An 18,410-nucleotide genomic window follows, 5' to 3' on the forward strand; every position below is an offset into this window, starting at 1 on the left:
AGGTTTATCATCAGATAGTAAAAATGGCTTTTAGTAATTTCTAGGAACTCAATATTTACTTTTTTTTTAATTTATAAATTAGGAAAGGGTTAAAACTTCTATTGGGGTTTTACTGCTAGTTGCAGTACTCCTCACATCCTGACCTGTTAAGCACAGCCATTGTCACCTATATTGGATTTATTGCCTGGATATCAATAGAATCGATTACTTTCACAGTTGCATTATAACGGTCTGCTTTTAAATCACAGATTACAAGTGCAATTGTATCCATCCAAGATTTCATAAAAAGTTTGGGTTGCCCAAGACTTTATTTATAGAATATTTAAAATTATGCCATCCAAAATGAATGTATCCCCAAATCTTTCTGGATTTTGAATATTATCGTATTCATGATTGTATAGCAGACATTGCATTCCACTTATTTGTCACACATTTACAGCTGAAACATTTTTCATTCTCTGTGTTTTGTTTGAAGCAGAATATTTCTTCGCTGACCAGCATCACTCTGTAGGCTATATAAGAATCTAAATACATTGCAATTACTAAACAACTGCAGAGTCAGCATTGAAGGACTGGTATTAAACACCCCAGAGGGGTAAGTACTGAATAATTTTCATATAAAATAATATTGGTTAATACAGTAATCTTTATCACCCCAGCATTAGATGGACTACAAGTTCCAGCAGTTATAGCCATAAATTCTCTGGGATACCATCTGTATTTTGTTAGTTTAGTAAATGACTTCTTCATGTCTGAGTTGACAAATTTGTAATATGCAATAATGCAATATTATCTGGGCCAGTAAGTTTTCCTAACCCCAAGGAACTAATTTATAAAGGCACATTTTAAAATAATATGAATAGGACCTCCAGTGATATAGAAACTTTAAATGGGACCATTGGTGCACTAAGGCAACAGTGCACAGGGACAATTACCATGCATTGTTCTGTACTGTGACACCAATATTGACCCATTTTGTAGACATTTTGGTGCTCGTTCATTTGAATAGGTTGCCATAACCCAGCACACAGTACATAAAAAGTATATGAGTTACTACAATGCACCAAGATGCCTTGGTCTGACTAGGACCTGTGGAGGTGACAGGACATTTTTAAAGTCCTTTAAACACCTATGGGTGTGCATTTTCTTGTGTGTTGCTTGCATTAAATTTCATGTGGTATCCCAATGTTCTCCATTGTATCTAGCCTACTTTTCTAAACATGTTTTTTGGAGTTGGTAATGAATTGAATGTGGGGTCTGGTGTGTTTTTTACTGTATGCATGTGTGAAGGTTGCCCAGAAATGAATGAGAACACCAGCAAATTGCAACTTTTTGTAGTAAGGTGCACATACAGGCCTCAGGAAACTTTGGGTGATAGACCAAGCTTTTTTTATTTTCCTTCTTAGCAACCATGTTTAACAAAAAGTAACATTTCTTTGCTGTGGGTTACAGAAAGATTTCTCCATTTGGTAGCATTTGGCTGAGGTTACCAGCAGTTTTAAAAGTAAACTTTTCTGTTTGTAGTTCCCTGGTCAGCCCCATTCAGGGGATAAGTAAACTGAAGTCGCCCCGGAGGTGCGGCGCGTCATGCTTTTTTCCACGGTGACATCTGTTCCTCGTCCCTTTGTTATAAGCGTTTGCATCTCTTCAAGTTCGCCGCAACCGTCCAGATCTGGAGGAAGTTGACGCAGAGGACTCCTCCAGAGATCCTGGAGCGCTGACAGGTTACGATAAGAACCCAGCCAGAGAGAATTCCATCGGGGAAACCTCTGACAGTCCCCGGGCCGCAGCAGATGTTTTTCAGCTGCCTAACCCGGGTCCAGCTGAGGCGCACACTGAAAGGCCCGTCCTGCGTGTAAGCAATAACATAAACAGTTTCTGAGGCCTACCCTAGAGCAAATCATTAAAAAACTTCCCACGATCCTCTGCAGTGCAGGCTTCCTCCGAGAGCATCAATGGTTTATGCACTGAGCCTCCATATCCTGCATGGGTCAGCACTGGGCTGCCACCTGCTAGCTCCAGTTCCACAAACACATTTCCCCGCTCTGTTCAGCGGCGCCAGCGAGCCGCGCTGCTCCACCGTGAGATTATTTGTCTTAGCAGATCATTTGGGCCGACGAGGGGAGGGAGGCCTGGGGGGATCTCCGCCAGTGAAACAACCGTTTGCATCTCCTTATAAACATGCGCAGACAAATTATTTTAATTGCAATCTATACGATTTAAAATCAGATGGCTTGGAGACTGGAAATTAAAAGTGGAAGCAGCTAGGAGGGGGAGAAATGGCTTGGGGGGTCTCAATAAAGAAAAGAAAATATAAGATCATGAGGGTCCTCTAAGTATCTGATTTAAAGTTCATTCAGAAATGTCTGCAGTGCTTAGCTGGCAGTGTTACAACAGTAAAAGTACAAATTATTGTTTTCAAGGGATAGTATAGTGTACTTTCACTGACTCACTTTTGTGAAATGCATTAGAACCTGTGTTTTGCCCATTTTTCTTGGCCCATGTTAGCCACATTTTGCAGCTCTATTCTGCTCAGAGGCAGACATATGAAGGTGCAAACCATGCCGCTGCACAAAAGCCCCAGATCACTCCTTAGCCAACAGGGGCCCCCAAATCAGTTCAGCGAGAGAGCACCAGGTCAGTTTTGTAGGGGCCCACTGTTGGCTACGTCTGCCACTGATTCTATTTCTGAGAGCATAGAAAGCAAAATTTGGAGCTTGCAAGGGGTTGATGACTCTCTAACCACCGTTCTATGACAGCAATCTCTTTTTAGGCTCTGCAAGAAAGTCACATGTACCCATATTTGAAAAAAAAAACTTATTTTTACCCTCTTGGAACAAATGGAAGATGCTAGTACGTGTTAAAGTGAACCTGTGCTTTACTATGCACGGAGTCACCTAAAATCCCAGTAAGTCCTTGGTGTACTGCTGATGAATTGAGAACCATGCTAAGGGCCAGTCATACTTCTGTAAACTCAGGTCACTGTATCTTGAGTGTGTGGATATTTTAATGCTACCTTTAAACTACATTTTTAATGTAAATTGCATACTTAAAACCTTTTCCATAATTGTAGCAATAGAAATAGCCCAAATGGGAAAAGTAGAATAGCGACTAGTTCATAGATTTGCTTTAAGAGCAGCAAAGTACAACCATTGTGTAAGACAGGTAAGTCATGTCTATAATGAATGTATATCACGGCCATGTATATATGAACATACACACTATACAAGGAGGCTTTATTTCACATCGGTACAGTTATCCGCTTCTTTTACGTGTCATTAAAAAATAGACTTTCAATGTTTATTATCCATTCCCCGATAATATATGAATCCTAATATTTTTCTAGTGGGCCGCATGATGTAAAGAAATTCACACGACCCAGAATACTGACCTCTGCAGAAATAGCTGTCCCTGGTAGTGTGGTTTATGTTCAGGAAAGGAATACAACATAAATCCCTTTGGAGCGTACGGGGATATGTATTTAAAATGTTCATCCCCATAACACAGTTCATGTACCAACACTGACATTTTTGAATCCAGTGAGGTAGTGTTTCTCTACCTAACAAGTGGGAACCCTTGCAATAACTTTCAAGTCTTCAGGGACCCCCGGCATTAATTACTATATCTACAGCTCACAGTATTTTAGTGTGGTGGTCAGTGGGAAGAATTCCTCTTACATTGCTGGCCAGTGGGAAGAATGTCAACCTTACAGATAGCAAAAAAAAAAAAAAATCATTAGTGTCACTTAAAGTGAAGAATTCCCAGCAACCCCTGGAGGAACCTTAGGGTTCTACAGAGCCAAGGTTGAGAAACACTGCAGGACGGGATCGCAAAATGCAACAGACATGACAACCAATCAAATATTAGTTTACCACAACTAGAAAAGTGAAGGATGCATTGTGATTGGTTGTTGCAAATTACAAATCTTTTCTGGGTGCCCTTTAAAGTACTAAAAATGTGTCAGCATCCCTTGGGGTTATATAGAAGGACTTTGTTTACCAATGCTGATTTTTGCACTCTAATTCAACTTTACTCCAATGACTTTATGGAAACCGGGGACTGCATTTGGCTTGCATTCACTTGTGCAACACAAGCTGGACCAACTGCATCCAGAGAAATGCAAAGCAGGCCAATGCAACCTGAGAAGGATTATCCACATTAAGTGTGTTTGGTTTGGGTTAGAAGATCTGATTTTCACTTTTATTAGCCTTACTTCCTGCCCCTGTGACAATGGAAGGAAGTGAGGGGAAATAGAGAAAAGGACAGCAATCTGACAATAGTTCTACCTTTACCTTTTCTTTTTTAATTCAGTCTGATTCTCCCTGTTAAACCTTTATTAGAATTAAAGGAAATTTCTCAAACTGAACACTGTATAGCGGGAAAATCGTGACAGAGGTTCCTCTACTTTGTAACTGCCATAAATCCTGTTTTAGTTCCTTACAACTATAGCAGTCAGTCCCCTTGCTCCTGGTTCACTGCCCCATAAAGCCGTATAAATTTATGTTATAGACCTAGAGTGATAATATAGGCATCCTCCTGCATGAAATGTGGCATCCCCAGCAATGACTATGCTACTGCACTGAAATTTTGTTATTTAGAATTTTCGTGTATTAAGAATTTGTGAATTTCTTGCACCCTAGTACTCACCTCTTGACTTGGCTGTAATATTGTCAGCAAAGCCTCTTAGTGAGTGCACTCATGGCCACAATCTATAGAACAGAAGCAGGTAAGTGCTACAATCCCTGCCTATAAAGGAAGAAATAATTACTGAGGTATCAGTACTCAGTGTGTCAGTGAGGTATCAGTACTAAGTCAGTGATGTTCCCAGGAAATATTGAGCTGCTACACTTGATTGCTGTAACATGATATCTGTATTGCATATTCAGCTTACTGTATGTTGCATTTATCACAGCATGTACATTCACAGATTGGTTCTAGCTGAGGATGTGGAAGTGTTTAAGATGAGGGGGAAGTGTTTAATGGGGAATGTCCCATTGTACCAATGCGTGCAGCTGGGAACAGTTTTCTGACTCCAGATAACGGTCGGGGGGGAAATATCTGTTTATTTCTGCGTCTTTCTCTGCTAATCATTACCCAATTATTTATTTAATTCTTCCGCATCGGAAATCCTTCTGACTCTGTTTTCCTCACTGCGGTCAGGCTGACGTATACGCCATCTAATGTGCATTAAAGAGGATCTCCGCTGGGCTCTACCTGAAATTACAGCATTTGGTTATAAAAAAAAACTACAACCCTCTCATTTCTAGATATTGTTTGTGCCCCAGTCAATAAAACTGGGACTGATCCTCCTACCTGTGCTGAATGGGCAAAAGTTAGGTTTGCTTTAAAGAATATTAGAAGTCTTTTTACTGTAGTTTTGCAAAAGTAGGGAATGGTCATAATTCCTGTTTTATCTATCTTGCAGTCTGTGTACATTAAAGGGCTATCACTTCACGTTCAAGAAATACATCAGGAAGTGTGATGAAATCTCACCACTACGAGGAACATCACCTCTTTACCAGTTGGCAATTGGTCCCAGTCAATGAAAGATATCTTCTCTCATATGGAAGCAGTGTGCCGGTGCTCCCTTGAGACTTTTTACAGGTAGACTTTACATCCTGTGTCACCTAGCTGGGTGAGAGGGGTGCTCGTTTAATGAAACACCTCACCTTACCATTGCGCTATATGAAAACACAATGGGTTTTTAGTTATGTACAAAATCTTCAAAGTAACACACTTTGTGGTATATGATAACAATCCTTCATTATACTGTATGCAAAGAGAAGCAATGATTTCACTATAGGTCAGACATACCACCCCTACATAATATGGGGGGGTTGTAGTTTGCAGAGATAGCTGGGGACAGTGTAACTGATAACATCATAATCACAAAGTTATTTTTATTGTATTCCATACAGGTCAATGTTAGTGCATCTAAAGCACAGCAAATGCATGACAAGCACAATGCAAACTCATCACGAATGCATCACAAACTCTTGAGGCTGCAAGCTAATTAGATATGGCGGTATCTGTGGTAAATAACACAACAGTATTCCCAGAAAGGTTTAGTTTCGTGTCACAGGAGAGAGATGAAGGAGTTGCTTAGTTTATATTGTACAATAACCATGATTGATTGGCTGGAGGGGAAGCAGGCTGGTAGACAGCGGAGTCATCCAGCAGGCCGAGAGCCGTTTATTTATCCTGCGACAGCCGGACCCTCTCCAAACACTCATGTGTTGAAATTCTTAAATCTGATACAAAAGAAAAACCCTTCAAAACTTTGCTGATTGTTTATTTGTTTTATTTCTAAACATCCATCACAAAACACTGCTTCCCCAATCAGCCGAATTCACGCCACCAATCTGCGGAGAAGGCGCCAGCAGAATTGGTCTACTTTATTATTATTTTTTTTTCTTACCACCCCCCTCCCTCCCCTTAGCGTTCTGTAGAAAATATATGGTTGTAATATTTCTATACTCTTTACACTGAGAAACAGAAAACTGCACAAAGTGTTATGACAGGGGCCACACAGGCAGCCCAAGGTGTTATATAGACCCCCGATCCATTTTTATAACCTTGCTGGCACCTTATTAAAGCATACGGAGACGGGATAAGCCGCAAATTATTCTAAAAATGAAATAAAGTACAGCAACAGAGAGCGACATAAATATGCAGTGTTACTAATAAAGCCTGAAAAAAAAATGTGGGTTGCTTGAAAAGGTTAATCCATCCATGGATAATAAACCCTAAGCCCCCCTTCATACTATAGTGATTCATTGTGGTGAGCATTGACGTGTTGCATTAAGGCAGCCCATTCATTTATAGTCAATACACAGCCAACGATGAAAAACGTTCCTGCAGCATTTTTTAACGCACATTTTTTGAGGTGGCCTGGATCTGCATCATGGTGCAATGTCCGCCTAATTTATTTGTGTATTGGGCTGCCATTTTAAATGAATAGTTCTACAATACAATGTACTGCATGATATGGTAATGTGCGTTACTGCAATGTATAGGTGTGATGGTGACAATAGTGGATTGTGCAATGGAAGGTCCATTTATTTTTTCTGGCAGGGACCTATTAGATAAAGTGACATCTCAGAAAAGCATGGGACAGAGAGATGTCACCCTATAATAGACAGTACTGGAGCAACGACCTTCATGGCGGAGTCCTCAGGTATTCTTTTAATGAAATCAGGAGACATTGAAATCACATTATATTGTTAAACCTAACTGAGAATTGAAACCTTCACAATGCAAGGGGTAGGTGTAGGGGATGTACACAGCCTCTTCAGTGACACCATCCTCATGTCAAAGTCACCATCCCCGTGGCCATTCACCTCTACTTCCAGCCACAGCCCATAAGCAGAACCCAAAAATGGAATGGAAGAAATGCCATGTTGGCCTTTTGAGGAGTGAAGAATGAGGTGTATAAATATGCTGTTGGATATTGAACTCTTTCAAAAGCTTCATCATAGCACACATTTATAATCCACAACCTGGGTGCAAAGAGGGCAGAACAGTGGCTCAGGGGTTAGCACTCCGGCCTTTGCAGCGCTAGGTCCCAGGTTCGATTCCCAGCCAGGACGTTATCTGCATGGAGTTTGCAGCTTCTCTGTGGGTTTCCTCCCAAAAACATGCAGTTGCTTCTCCCTAAAGATTGACCTTAGACTACATTAATGGCACATGACTACGGTAGGGACTTTAGATTGTGAGCTACTTTGAGGCACAGTTAGTGACATGACTATGGACTTAGTACAGCGCTGCATAATATGATGGCGCTATATAAAAACTCTTTAATAATAATATGGTATGCAGAGTTGTTGTTGCTGGTGCACTCCCAGAAGTCTTTTTGATGAAATCGGCATCAATTCTCTTTATCATATCATGAAGTGCATCTTTATATACAGCAGCCCCCCTCTTCACTCCCCCACTTCATTTTTGAAGCTTAAAGAACATAATAATGATTAGGTTTACATCTATTTTATTGCAATAGTGTTAACATAATTTCCACTTTTTATCAATTCACCTGCAAGAATCTAAACCCAAGAGACCCCCTTCTGTTCCAGTCACTTTACATCCTTTTTGTTGCTTCTTTATTGGCCTTAAGTAATCCAAACAAAGGAACTGACATTCTAAAGCTGTTTATATGCCCTGTGATCACATCCCCTTTTTCTACAGTCTTCCTCAAAGCTTCAAGTACCCTTACTGAATGATACAAAGTGTATTTGTTTAGTAAATAAGCCTTCTAATTACCTAAAATGTAGTTTCTCATGCAGATGATAGAGAATGGAGTCTCAGCATGCTCCATATAGTGCTACACAATGAACCGACATCATTACACAGCTCCTCTATTCACTGCTCAGTCAGCATTGCTAAAGTAGCCAGCTGGGGGTTCAGGCTTTAAAGACTTTGAGCTGTGAATGAAGATACTAATGAAGGATAAGTGACACAAGAACCTGCTTTTTTCACCTATAAACACTATATATTTGCATATGTATAGGTGACTTGTAGGCCCATGATGGATGGATGGATGCAAATCCACTTGTGTATGCAGTCAGTGTGTACATGGCACATACATGTAGTGAGATATATGAATGTCTGGCCGCATGGAGATTTTCCAGCAATCATTTTTATAGCATTTTAGTTTTCCATTTTTTCATTTGCATTCTTTTGATTTTAGGGGTTCCCTAATATAAGATGCTTCTATGTTTGGGGCCATCTTTTTTCCTAGAGGTTAGGACCTACCTCCTGCCTGATATCCCCAGGTATTTTAGGTCCCTTTTAAGCCATAGAAACCAATCCATTATTGTGACAATAAAGAAGAAGGTGTAGAACAACAAAGACTTTGCTTTTGCCTGGGTGTGGGGTAAGGTGCAGTACATATTAGAGCAGTGCCTCAAAATCAAGAGCCATATGAAAATCACATAATATTGCAAATATTAGTTTCTAAATACCCAAGTTTAACTTTTCTGATGTGATAGATGCAGGAAAAATGGACAAGTATATAAGAAACTTCTGTTAGTGAAACCAAGATGACTGGGTTAGATCATCTTATAAATGGCAATTTTCATGAGGTGTTCCCAAAATTCAGTGGTCCATGGAAGGACAACCAGTGAAATGCTGACAGGGTCATAGGCACCCAATGCTCATTATTATATGTTGAGGAGGAAGGTTAAACTTTCTGTCCCAATCCCACAAGAGCTAATGTAGTACATGGACAAAAGAGAAAAGGTGTCGGAACACAAAGTGAAACGCTAGCTGGTATTGGACTACATAGATACAGACCCCTGTTCACTGAAAAAAAGGCCTACAATGGGTCTGTAAGAATCAGTACTAGACCATAGAACAATAGAAGTAGGTCTAGTTTGCAGATGTCCTGGGAAACAGATGGGAGAAGGATACACTATGGGAAACAGGTAGGATAGCAGAGACCCTGTGAATTAAAGGATCTCCTGCACTATCAGTTCACTGGACACCATGATAGGTCTTACAGGGTTCATGCCTGGATGGGTTAGAGCAGCGGTCCCCAACCACCGGGCCACGGCCCACTACCGGTCCGCGGCGGTGTTTTCAGTGGGCCGCGAGTACATGATCCATTATTGAAAACGAAGCGGCACCCAACCACCATCCGCGGACCGGAAGTGGTCCACAGCGGTGTTTGTATGAGATGCCGGTAAATGTACACAGTAGTCTGTGTACAAGCAATGCGAGCACATGACATGCAGCTCGATTGGCTGTCAGATGTCATGTGATCGCTTTGAAGCAGCAGAGGTGCACAGAGAGAAAAGAGAAGACGCCAGAGTATGTCTTCTCTTTTCTCTCTGTGCACCCCCTCGGTCCTCAGAGAAATTTCCTTCCGTGAAACCGGTCCCTGGGGCCAAAAAGGTTGGGGACCGCTGGGTTAGAGGACAATGAGCACTGACACAATAATATATTAAAATATATATATTTGTGACCGCTTTACTTTGCCTGAGTATTCTGTTTTGAAACCAAAAAAATGACTTCAACATGTTAAAACTTATATTAGATTTTACAGAGTTGTTTATATCAACTTTAGGTTTCTACAACACATGGAAATGTTCTCTCTCTGCTCCAAACCAGTGTGCAGCCTCAGCAGTGATTCCAACATTATCAATAATTGCACGATTATAATTCCATCACATTCCTGGTAACATCGCACCCTCCGTGGCTCCACACCGTCCTCCTGCAGAGACAAGAGAGAAGGCTCCATTCTTCGTCTGCCTCTGCCAGGAGCTGTTCATTGTAGGCCGTGTTCTGCTGGGGGTACAATTCAATTCCTTTCAGATGTGAAATCTTCTGCAAAGCCAAGTCGTGATTAACTAGATGGTTACAGCAGACTGACAGGCCAGGTACACTTTGTACTCTTACTATCTCCTTTATTGAGTCCAGTGATGCTATGAAAGCTGCTGGGGTCAGAGATGCACGGTAAGAGGACCTCAAGCTTTTTAAATATCATTTGATGATGATTTCAAGAAAGCAACAAAATGTTCAAAGGTAAAAGAAAGCAAGATTAAGTAAGTTAGAGAAACCATTAATAATAACTAATACAAATATTGCAATTAGATGATTGGTGGAATTAAACTGCCTGGAACAGAAGTTATTTTTGATAGAGATTTTCCAGCAGGTTGGCCAGTCTGCAAACATTGCAAACCATCTGCTGACTCATCAAGAAACATTGCAGAAGATTCCAAAGGTGAGACAATTACTTAACAACCACTATGCATATTCTCTGATATCCCTGTGTGTAAGTATTAGTGCATTCTTTTTCAATGGCACCCCAATACACACACACAGGCAGGTCATACTGTACTGCAACATGAGCTTAAAACCACATGGGTTGGAAATTACTAAGGTTTGGTTGGTGGAATTCTATCGAAAGTAAAATATATTGCTGAACACCACATACGTAAAATCATGCAGTGTGAATACTTTCATAGCTAGGCCACCTGTGGATATTTGCTGCCTCCCCACCCCCAAATGGGGAGCAATAGGAGGGGGTAAAGGGCAGTGTAGGGTTCTGGGGGGGTATGTAGGGGCATCTGCAGGGTGCTGTATAAGGAAATTTAGTGGTCCAGGGTATGCTTGAATTTACGGGCCCCACATGCAGACTCTTGCTTTAAACCCATCCTAAATACAGTATAAACTGGGTCCCATCTATGACATAAGTGGCAAAGCTGGAGGAAGAGATATTACCGGGGCCTGGAAAGGGAAGGGTCTGCCAAACAGAAAGGGAACGTCTCAAATGTTGGTGCATGTTACTATAACTTTATTGTTCATTGCTATACACAGAGCCAGCAGAAGATAGTTTGGTTTGGGGTCCTTGGCGGCCTTTGTTGGCCTCCTGGGGCAGCTGTCTTTTTTTCCTTATGGTGGATACAGGCCTGGTGAAAATCCATGCATGCATTCACCACCAAGCTAACGGTTGTCATATGGTTAAGAAAATCCCAGATTAGATAAATGGCGGGTGATTGTATCCCTGCCATATGTGTGAGGAATCTGCAGTCGAGGAATGCATTCAATTATTTGCCTTCTCAGAAGTATGTTTTCAGCTCCGGGCTGGCTAACGTTTCAGTGTTTTGACTATTGGTCGGTATTGTGGAACAGAACGTCTCATTGTATGGCGCGGGGCTCGCACTAACACGGACTCATCTCGTCTTGCAGCCAAGCTCCTTGATCTCCTTTATCCAAACACGGAGACGGGACATCCACTTCAGAGAAACGTGACGCGTTTGAAGTTATCCGCGGGAGAGGCGACGGATCCCCTCTGCCCGATTGGCTTTCTTCCGAAATGTGAGCGCACAGGAAGACAATTTATGAGTGGGATGGAGACAATGGCGGGGATTGATAGAGCAGTGGAAGAGGTCATTATTAATGCTGCATTGCAGGCCCAATGGATGAAGCGGAGTGCCAGCCTGGGTGGAAGTAACACCTAATCCTCTGTGATTTTATTATTAGCTACAGGTGGAAATATCAACAGCCAGCAGCCATAGGTTAAACCTCTAGAAAGAAACTGCTGTAGCCCAATAAACCTTCGCCATTTAATTTCATCGTCTGCACAAAGCAAATGAAAGGATGAATCTGATTGGTCAGTGCTGGCTATGGCAAATCCTCTATAGGGGCTCCGTAGCCAAGCAGCCAGAAAAATGACATTAATGCAAAATGTTTCTATTCACCCTATTTATAAATTGCTATACAGTCAATACCATATCTGAAAAGGATTGTAAGGTGTATTGTTGGATTGCAGGTTTAAGGATCAGGTTCTTTGCACAGCAGGCCATAAAAGATGGCGGTGGGTGCCAATCACCAAACTAATGGACAGCAGGTCACATGATCTACAAATATAGAAGTCACATTTTTTATATATATATATTTTGCAGCAAACTGAATGTAGTAACAATTGGAGGCTCAGCTACTCAGCAATATGAAATTTGGGAGCAAAGAATCCTTCCCACCAGCTTGTGTCCTTATAGAGAATAAAAGGAGCATAAAGAGAACCTGTGATGTGCAATGCAAACATACATATTTGTATTGTAACATAAGTAAGAGATTTAATGATCTTAATTTCTATATCTTATCATAATAAAAATATAACAGATTAGCTTATTTGCATTCCTTTTATTAGATTTACATCCACAGTCTGCCTTTGGTATCTTTGCCACACTGAATGGGCAACAGGTGGCCTCTTTTATTTAGAATCTATAGACACCATATGCACCGGGACACGTAGGGCCAATTTGGGGCCCCTGACAGCATCTGCCAAAAATCCCTGCAGATCCCGCCCGCACAGAGCACAAAAGGGGCGGAGCTTCAGAGACACGTGTACAAGAATCTAGGGGCGTGACTGTGCGGGCACCACTTACGTGAAATGGGCGGGGTCATGGGAAGGCGCGCATTTTTCTGAGGAGAGCGAGCCCGCCATTTTCTGAGGTAATTTCAGTTCAGTCAGCGCGTCAGTACACCTCACCCGCCCGGGTTACCGGGTGTACACCCGTCTCTGGATACACCCCACAATCACTTCCGTAGTGCTGCCTGCTTTTGTTGAGCTGAGGCAATGAGCCATAGTTCTGAGGTGAAGGTGCTAGTCAGCAATGGCGGCCTATTGACGTATTTCTGGGTGTGTGGAACATTTATAAAGGTTAAAGAACCTTCTCAGGCCTAATTTACCTCCATTGCACATCCCACAGCAACCTTCCACCCCTTAAGGTGGCCACTTACCTCTCTATACCAATGGTGGCCCTTACGTCTATAACAATGGGGGCCCCTTACCTCGCTATAACAATTGTGGCCCTTACCTCTCTATGACATTGGTGGCCCCTTACCTCTCTATGACAATGGTGGCCCCTTACCTCTCTATGACAATGGTGGCCCATGACAATGGTGGCCCCTTACCTCTCCATGACAATGGTGGCCCCTTACTCCTCCATGACAATGGTGGCCACTTACTTCTATTATAACAGTGGCCCCTTTCCTCTCTATAACAATGGTGGCCCCTTACCTCTCTATTACAACGATGGCCCCTTCCCTCTCTATAACAATGGTGGCCCCTTCCCTCTCTATAATCACTTACCTCTCCATGACAATGGTGGCCCCAGGTGTCTGCAGGGCCCCTAAATGACTTTCCATAGACCTGCATGGGACTTTGTGTATGGTATGGCCTAGTCAGGTCTGTGAGGTCAGGCACAGGAAGTGCTGACATTTCCATATATAAGGGGTCCATTTTTATCTAAAGCCTTAAAAATGCAAATTGAGGCCTAAAGTGGGCCTCTCCTGTTTAGTAAATTGCAACCATCTTTTTATGGGACAACTCCGCCGACAAAGACTTCATTGACGCTCTGGGTAGTTCCTGCTGTCCAATCAGAACTCAAATACTGACTGGCAGTATCTGATTGGCCAGTGCTGAGGGAACTCGTGCAGGAGGTGGTGCAGTAATGAGGCTTCTCATGCAATCCTTATACCCCGAGATATTACCATACACCAGACAGACGCCATCTTCCATCAACTTCACCACCCATGGGTATGCAAAGATAAAAAGAAGGAAGCGATGCAGCTTCACTGATAGCCTGTAATATGCGGAGCCTGTGGGAAATATGACAATTGTCATTGCTGGGGTTGTTGATGACGATGCGTGTTCCAGAGATGTCATCCCTGTCCTTGTTTTCATAGGTGAGACCAGAGAGGTGCCATTGTTCCCATTGGTTGGGGGATGATAGGTCTGGAGCATGCATGGTTTAAAGGTCAGCTGTCCTGACAGGTACTCTTTAAAACATCTGCACAGCACCCTGCAAATGCCCCTACATAGCCCTCCCCCAGAACCCTACACTGACCCTTACCTCCTCCTATTGCTCCCCATTTGCAGGCAGCTAACGGTTTTCATGATTGACGGAAATCTTATCAAAGAGATTTCCTTTTACTTCCTGTCTGGTTAACAAGCGGGTATTCTAACAGGAAGTGACTGAAAGTTTTCTCAATGATCCCTCCAACAGCACTTCAAACTTGTAATTGGGGGTCTGCCCTTCTCTTACATTATTAAAAGCAAACAATGAAACCTTTGGGAATTTATCATCCGAGGGGGATTTCTCATCATTTTTATTTAGGAGAAATCCATGGGGGGCACAGAAAGCAATACAACAGAACAAATAATATATCACCCCTCACCCCGTCACTGTTCAGTAATATTTGTAACCCTCCATGCTGCAGCTTCGGTTTTTCCTGCAGGGGCAGGAAGTACATTTTAGGATGGCATAACTTGTCTTCTCTTCTGTCATGTAAAAGGTGTTAAGGTGTAATCAATATCTTATTATATTCACACAGAAATATCTGCACACAGAATGGAGAGCGCTGATGACAAGTTACACCAGAAGGAACCTATGGCTTTTGCATTTATGGCTATCCTGCATTCAGAAGTGGAAATGAAGAGCTTCTGGCGTTGTGCTGAATTTGTAAGAGTTTTACCTTTTAAAGCTTTTTGATGTCACATTAATGCTGTCTTTTGTCATGTTATTGCTCGCTAATGTCACATTAATGCTCTTTGTTATCACATTTATGCTCAAAATGACTGTAATGTTCCATTAATTCTTTTTGGCATCACATTGTTGCTCTCTGATATCACATTGATGCTCCCAGATGTCATTGTTGGTCTCTAATGTCACATTCATACATTGTGGTGTCACATTGCTTTTTTATATCACGTAGATATTGTCTGATGTCAAATTAATGCTTTATGATGTCACATTGATGTTCTCATATTGCTAGTCTCTGATTTATACTTTTTGGTGTCACATTGACTCTCTAATGCCACACTAATTCTCTCTTATATTGCACATATTTTCTCCTTTATTGATACTTTCTTACATTGCTTTTCTGATTATATTTATACCACTAGCAGAAGGCATTTTCTTCCTTTTACATTTGATGTAAGAAGAGGTAAAGTACCCAGTGCCGGGACTCCAGTTTATGAGGGATTGTATACCGGTGCAATTGTAACATTTGCATTAAATATTCTTTTCCAATATATAGGTTACACATGGAGAATGAAGGCATCGGTGGGATGGAGACAAAATGCAGCCTATCTGCTTGCTAGGATCAGGATGTGGCACTTCCCCTGTTTTAAGTTGGTGAGTTTTTCCTTACTACTGAAACCAAAAAACTACACAGTAAAAAATATCAATCTTGCCTCTAGCTATAGGTGTCATTACTAAGCAAACAATAGGAATGAATATACATACTACATACATTTCTTAAATCTATAGCAAATATACCATGTAAGAGTTACAATTTATTAGGGGCTCATTCCTAAATATGTAATATGTATGTATTAGTACCGTAATATGTCACAGGAGGTATAGAACCATTGCAGTTCTATAACTCCTATAATATTTTACACTTGCAAAGCCCCCTTTTATTTTTTCTTGTTTATTAATCATGCTGGATGACATAAAAATATTGCCATGTTTTTGAACTATTACAATGAAGAGTAGAGGCGCTGTGCTTTACTAATCTATGAAAAGTTTTAGTTGAACCGAGATTCTCTGAATTTTCTGTTAGAATGGTGAGATCTTCCTAGAGAATAATGTCTGCCACTCACATTGTGAAAACATCATGGTTCCTCTTGTAGCAATCTCATTTATTTTCTTGTATTGTTAATTGATAATTAAAATAGAGAATCATGTGTATTATCTAGTAGAAATACTCCTGCAAAAATGCTGTGGTGAGTGGACAGAGCTTAAAACCCATTTTCAGAGATCACACCAGCCCCTAAGGAAACAGGTCTAACTAAATTGAGATTCATAAAATTAATGTAAGAATACATAAGTGTTTCATTATCATTTCTTTGTAAGCTGGAATGTATGTTCCTATTTGTATTGTTCGGCTCCAAAAAGTGCAGGATAAGATGCAAAACTTGCAGAACCACGTGTTCATCTTGTTGAAAAATAATAAAGAAGCCTTCCTGCATTCTGGTATCTATAAGAAACCTCATAGAATGTTAGTTAAAGCAAGTCAAACTGGCACGCTATAATTCAGATTATTATTTGTCATGTGCTCAACTAGTATAGTACAAGCTTTTCTATGTTTTATAAAACTGAATCCATTCTAATGTGATAGGATATGTTATGGATATGCTTGTTATTTCTAATGTCTTTTTTATATTTCCATTGTAGGTGAAACATCTGGGCATCACAGGGATCTATGGCTCCATCTTGGTATTTTTATCTTCTAGACCTTCGCTATTTTCCAGAAGCCTGCTGTATCATCTTAGCAGTTTTTATAACCAGTAAGGTAGGCACTTTTCTCTGTCATTACTGCTTGTTTCATGAATCCTTTATGTACACATGTACAGTATGCTCACTTACTTCATGAGATTGCAGGTAAAAGATATCTTATTTAACAGTGCATAAACGTGCATGCTTGCATTGGTAATGTGTTCGTATTTATGCACCATGCACACACTTCTAGTAGCCGCTAAATCAGAAGAGGAAAGCTGGCAATTCTTTGCAATTGGTTCTGGAGGTTGTGTCTATGCAGGTAAAGCATGCCCATTGACACCTGAACCTGACCATAATCTGGGCAGCAATCATCTCATTGCCATGATCACCTGACTCTTCCTTTTGTGTAGTCCCTCAGTGATCTACCTGTCCACGCCAGGTTGTTCTGTTTCAGGATCACTGACTGATCACCTTTGTGGCTAAACGCATTGATAGTAGGGAAAAAACCTTAGATGTGGTCTACAGCAACCAATCTACGTTACCCTTTTGTTGTCCCTGTTTGCATTGCAGACTTGAAAGAAGAATGATGGTTGTTGTGAGCTGCTTGGAAAACGTTCCTCACATGTTTGATGATACTTAACTGGTATAGAACTTGTCAGCATTTATTTTACCTTTCCAGGTGTTACCCTGATATAAGTTTGATCTGCTATTTTTTACACTGATGTCAGTCTCATATATATTCTTATATATTTTTTATATCTAATGTATTTGTTCATTGTTCTTCTCATGGTAAATGAGATCGAGAAAGTGCACATAACTTTGAAGAACAAAGGTCAGACATGTTTGAAGCCAGTGTGACAACCATGGCTTCCTCCATAAATGCAGTAAAGTAGTGAGCTTAAGGAATAGTGTTAAGCTACGTAAACACGTCCAAGGGCCTATATCGGACGACAATATGGCTTGTGTACAGCACCCATCTCCCGAACGACCGTTCTATTGAATCCACGATCCATGGATGACGAACGATCCTAATGCAAGTAAAGGTAGAGAGCGCGCAGCAGAGTGCTGCTTCGTCGCTCTCCTCCTCCCCTCTGCATAGAGCAGAACTGTGCTGTATGTACGGCACTCGTTCATGCATCGTGCAGTCCTTAGTTGTTGTAAAGGATCGTGAAAGTTTCTTTCCAACGACAATAATTGCACGTGTGTACCCAGCTTTAGTTGCATTTTCTTAATGAGTATCAAGATAAAAAAAATCATGAAAGAAAAGCTAATCTTACTCTCACATCTTAGGACTGGTAAACAGCGTCATGTGACATTTTGTTCTTGGGATTTGATATACTTTAACCTTGCTAGTATTTTGGTACTGGAAGCATCTCCCATTAATCACTTAGTGAATGGTGACAGTGCACTGTGTGATTAGCCAGGAAAACAAACAAAATGTCACTGTTTCTGTCTTTAATTTACAACCAGAACAGCCTTTGCGGCTATATAATATTCACGACAAAAGGTGAATAGCTGTGTGACACTGGCTCCCCAGTGAGCACCTATCATGGTAGCCTTTCCTCCCCTCATTATCCTTAAAGGGCCGTCTTGGGGTCTTCCTGTTATTGTGGACACTAATCTCCAGGTGGGAATTCTGTGCAGAGATAAGATGGAAGGTGTGAATATTCCCCTGGTGTGGGT

At 41.2% G+C, this 18,410-nt stretch overlaps 1 long non-coding RNA gene across 3 annotated transcripts in view; it reads left to right on the plus strand.

Annotated features, from left to right (window-relative positions):
- Positions 1 to 369: 369 nt before the first annotated feature.
- Positions 370 to 18,410, plus strand: part of LOC140332893 (uncharacterized) — a 76,089-nt gene continuing 58,048 nt past the window's right edge. The window contains exons 1-6 of one of the 3 annotated variants that reach the window (XR_011921243.1): positions 370 to 595; positions 5,426 to 5,604; positions 10,061 to 10,717; positions 14,836 to 14,963; positions 15,541 to 15,638; positions 16,683 to 16,800. This is a non-coding gene — a long non-coding RNA (uncharacterized lncRNA). Of the gene's footprint in view, positions 596 to 1,444; positions 5,605 to 10,060; positions 10,718 to 14,835; positions 14,964 to 15,540; positions 15,639 to 16,682; positions 16,801 to 18,410 lie in introns of those variants that run through there. The other 2 variants (XR_011921242.1, XR_011921244.1) reach the window with 2 other exon arrangements.

This window comes from Pyxicephalus adspersus, chromosome 6, assembly GCF_032062135.1.
Source record: "Pyxicephalus adspersus chromosome 6, UCB_Pads_2.0, whole genome shotgun sequence".
NCBI classification, from domain to species: domain Eukaryota; kingdom Metazoa; phylum Chordata; class Amphibia; order Anura; family Pyxicephalidae; genus Pyxicephalus; species Pyxicephalus adspersus.